Genomic DNA, 5,160 nt, shown 5'->3' with positions numbered 1-5,160 from the left:
TTTTGAGTAAATTTAAATTCCTTTCATTTCCCCATCCTTCATGTTCACTTACTTTTTTAATGTTCATTCTACCTCTTTTCCCCACCTCCTCTCAAATACTTTTTCAAATGCTCAACTAAAACCTCATGTTACCTGAAACCCCATGTTCCCTGAAACCCCATATTCAGTTCCAACCTCTGTTCCTTCCACCCTCCTGTTCTTTTCCCCACAAATTATTATCTGTAGAAAGTGAAGATTTTCACTATCTCTTCTCATTCTGACTAATTTACTAAGTTTTTAAGTTTTTTTTTCCCCTTTTCCCCCCCTCTCTTCCCCCTTTTTTCCCCTCCTCTTCCCCCCATTTATTCCTGTTTCCTCCCCCGACACCTCCTCTCCCTTCCTCCTCCTCCTTTTCCCCCACGTGTTCCACAGGTGTTGTCCTGAAGTGGTCGGGGACTGGGACGTGGTGGGGGAGAAGGGAATAGATGTAAAGGGGGAAGGGGGGCATGGCCTGGGAGAGACGTAGAGGGGAAGAGGAAAGGGGAGCAAGGTAGTGGGCTATACCCCATGACTATCACAAGCGAACAACGGCCACTACCTCCGACCAGCCGACACGGGCTTTGTGCCACGTTCGTCTTGGGGGAACCAACCCGATTCTCCCCATCGGGACGGGATGAAAACAGAAAGACAAAAGGGGGGGCATAAAAAACACACTGCAAACGGTCGAGGGATAACACGGGTTTTTAAAATTTTAAAACATCGTGGTTAATATTACCCCCGGGGCCTACAATCAATTCTGCTGATTGGTGTAACTGCCTTGGATCCATTTTGTTGACTGGTGTGACGGTCTACGATCGATCCTGTTGACTGACTGACCTGAAGATAAACATCCGTTTCAACCTCCTCTTCAGTGACGCTTGAAAGATGGGGAAAATCACGGGTGATGCTGTCGTTACGGACGTTTACAACCTTGTGTAGACCCCGAAGTTCTAACGAGACTTTAGATCTTTAGAATGAATAAAACCTTTTTAAAAGGGTTTTGCCAAAATAAGAGCCAGGATTTTTCTATAACTAAAAAGGTGTTTTGTCTTCCTTGGGAATAAAGGTTCGCTAACAGTTATTAGATATAACTTATATTAGTAATAATGGTAGTATTACCGACAAAATGTTAAACAAATGGACACAGATGCAACAAAGGAATCTTATTGTTCAACATTTTAAAAGGTTGCCAAAATTAATATCCCCTTTGTTGCGTCAGGGTTTTTAGTTGCTCATGTCATTAGTTTTCACCCCTCTATTTGGCATCACTGTCATTAGCATCCTGCATTGTTGCATCTTTTTAGGGTTCGTCACTGTCTTTAGTTGATCACTGTCTATTTTTAACGCAAGTTGATCACTGTCTTCGTTCGTAGTTTCCTTTGTTGACATTTTCAATGCACCTGCCCTTTTGTTGATCCTTTAAAAGTTTGCCATTTAAGTTTTCCTTCATTAGTTTCTCCTTTTCATAGTTTGGTCAGTTTTTGTTCATATGTTAAGTTTGCACACCATTTGCATCACTGCTATTTTGTCACTTCATTTGCATTTCTAGTTGCATCACTGTCTTATTTGGGGTTTCCATGTCTTTTTGTTGCATCACTGTCTTGGTGATATGGTCTTGTCATCACTGCTATTGTTGCGTCAGTGTCTATTTACCTAACCTAACTGATATACTGTTTTTAGTAGTTTATGAATAAGAACGTGAGAAGGCCAAAGGGAGAGTTGCAATTTTTTGTCGGAGATCTAATTTAGAACAAAAAACAAGGGGGAAGCTTTAAAATTGTAGGTGTCCCCGAGGGGAAAAATTTCAAGCACTGTTCGAGCCTTGGAAGTGGAATGTAGCTCCATTTCCTTGGATAAAGAGTCCTTCACCAGTATCTAGCCACCCCATTTTTCCCCCTGAAGAGAGGGAGAAGATATAAATCCTTTTCGATTAATCATTATGAGAAGATTTGTGATGCGACTAACAGCCTGTGAGGGAGGGAAGACGTTTTATGTTCGGCAGGAAAGAGAAGATTCTCTCCTAAAATGGATCTTTGCCAAATGAGGAATCACTGAGGATTTCAGCAGTGGCAGATGAGTTGCTTGTTGCAGTGATTTAGCAATTGTTGCAGGGAGTTATTTTTTTTTTTTTTTTTTTTTTTTTTTTTTTTAATACCTGGGTATATTTTAAAAATTAAAATTTTTAATTTAAACTACTTTTGGCCCAAACCCCCCCACACCACCACCACACACAAACAATCATCCCTCACCTCACACAAACAACATAAAAACACCATATCCCAAACTTACAAACTGGCACCCTCACCAAAAATCACCACCCCCCCACACACATCACAACCACTTCCACCACACACAACAATCACCAGCACCACCACACTCACACACATCACAACCACCTCCACCACACACAACAATCACCAGCACCACCACACACACACATCACAACCACCTCCACCACACACACATCACAACCACCTCCACCACACACAACAATCACCAACACCACCACCACGACACCCAATAATCTCCATTAAAATTGCCAGAGGAGGCAATTCTCATCACCACCACCACCAATACCACACGTAAGCCACTGTCTCAGCCTCCGCAACCATAGCTATTTCCCCCAAAAAATAATAAAAAAAACGGTTTTTTTTCCGAAACTTTTAACATAAAATAAACCAAAAAATTAAAATTTAATTTCTTGTTCTAAACTTTTCCCCCTTAGGTCAAAACACCCGGTAGCTGTTTATTGCTAGGAAAACAATCTGCTAACACCTAGATACCAGTTTACTGCCAGGTGAACACTGAACTAACATCCAGGTACATGTTTACTGCAAGGTAAACAGGAGCAGGTGTATGAAGGCGTATCTCGTTACCCCATCACTTCTCCTCTGTTGTCGGTCGAATGTTCTGCCACTCAGTAAAAATTCGTTAGGTACAAAAGTAGTAGTAGTAATTATTGTAGCAGAAATAGCTACTAAAAGGAAAACATCAATGCACATAAAACCTTATTCCATTTCAGTTTTTGTAATGCTTTAAAAACAAAGTCCCTTTTATGCTGGTAAGGCTCGATCAAATCTAGAATCCCCTTTCCCTTCATTGGGTCAAATTTGATTACCCCTCCATCCCACCCATTTTCCAGGAACTCGACCTTCGGTTAAATTCCCCCGATATAATAAAATTAACAAAACCCCGGAATGGGTGGGGGTGAACATGGGAAAGAGTCCCGTTGTGTGCAGATTTTACGATTTCGTGAAGAATTAACAAAAAAGTGTTTTTAGGTTTGGGGGTGGGGGGGGTGCGGGGGTTCTGCAAAAAGTAGGTTCCATGAGACTTCGATTACCTGGGTGAGTTTAAAATAAGTAGAAAAGGACACTTTTATGGGCCATACCCCTCCCCGGGGGGGTCTAAAAAATTAGAACCCAGTGAGTCATCAAGATACTGAACTGTAGAGAGGGAAAGTAAGTTTATTTATATACTGGTACACGTAAGTACGGTTATACAAATTTAGGTGATTACAGTTGTCATACATTGTAACATATGTCTTTTTTTGAAACCCTGCAAAAAATTTTTTCCTGGGGGCCCTGAGAGATTAGGTTTGTTGGTTGATTCAATATACAGCCTCACTACTGTTCGAGCATCATTCAGGCTGCACGTACTTACATCTTCAAGCCTAAATACATGACTTTAAATTAAAAAAATCTACCTGAAAAATATTTTTTTTAACGGGAACTTAAAATTTTTAAATTTTAAACCAATAAAAATTTTTTAAGAAAAAAAATGATTATACAAAGGGAAAGATTAACACAGAGTTTGGGGCATTTTGGGGAAGATTGTGTAGATTTGAAGTAGGATCCCACTGGAAATAAATCACTTTGACTTTTTTGGGGTTATCCTAGGTAATTTACACAGATGTTAAACTATGTAAATGTGCTTATATCTACCTGCCCCCCAAAAAACCCCAAAGAAAAACCGGCCAAAAAGAAAGGAATGACTTATTTCCACCTGTTTTCCCCAAAATCCAAAGGGACTGTCTGTGAAGAAAAAAGAAAACTATTTTTTTCCCCGCCCATACCCCTCAGATTCTTTTTAAATTCCTTTTTTTCGGTGATGAAAAAAGAAAACACCCCAAAGGGGCCCTGGGGGTTTGGATTGGTCTTAAATTTTAGAAATACCAAAATTTTAGAAAAATAAAAAATAATTTTTAACCCTTTTGAGGCCGGGTTTCCCCAGGTTTTTTGGGGAAACACATGCTTGTGCTACCGTCCAGGAGGGGACAAAAGTAAAATGAACTAGCCACTTGGTAAATTTTTTAAAAATTAAAAAGAATTAAAATATTAAAAACATAAAAACCCAACCCCTTTTTTTGATCAGCTTTTTTAAAGCCAGGTTTTTTTTTGTTTTTTTATCAAAATGTACTGTTAATTATGTTTCCAGAAAATTTTTACCCAATTTTTTTTTTTAAAATTATATTGATCAAATTTATTGTAAACTTCTTTTTTTGGGACCATTTTTATTTCTAATCCCTTTTAAACTAGTTTTTTTCAAACCCAACTTTTAATTATCCTGTCCCCATCTTCCCCAGAATTTTATAACCGGGTTTTTCCCTTTTTTATTTTTAAAATTTTTTTTAAAGCACCTTAATTTGTGTTTTTTACCCTTTAAAAATTTAAATCTAGTTATACTCCAACCCTTGTAAACAATTTTTATATAAGCCCTTAGGGGAAATTAAAAATTGAGAGTCTTTCCTTTTTAAAATTTTAGATTAAAATTTTCCCCAATTTTATTTCAGTTTCAAAAATAGTTAATAAAAATTTCCATTTTAAACCCAAGTAAATTTACTAGTGAGAAAATTTTGGGCTTTTTTTAATTTGTATTTTTATATTATTAGACCCTCATTCTAGCTCAAAACATGGGCCCTTTAAAAAAGCTTATATTAGACCCAGTGAAATTTAAGGGAGAGTTTTGCTTTTTTAAATTTTGTATTTAAATTTTTTGAATTTATACCTATTTTAAATTTTTTTTCTTCCCCAGCACAACACAAGACAAATCAACTTCATTTAGGGTGTAGTAGTGTATAATCCCCATATGGACCAAAATTTTTTAGATAAAATTTTCCCAAACTTCCACCACTAAAAATAT

This window comes from Cherax quadricarinatus, chromosome 42 (assembly GCF_038502225.1).
Source record: "Cherax quadricarinatus isolate ZL_2023a chromosome 42, ASM3850222v1, whole genome shotgun sequence".
In the NCBI taxonomy this organism is placed as follows: domain Eukaryota; kingdom Metazoa; phylum Arthropoda; class Malacostraca; order Decapoda; family Parastacidae; genus Cherax; species Cherax quadricarinatus.
The sequence above is the reverse complement of the archived record's forward strand: the minus strand, read 5'-3'. Positions refer to the sequence as shown.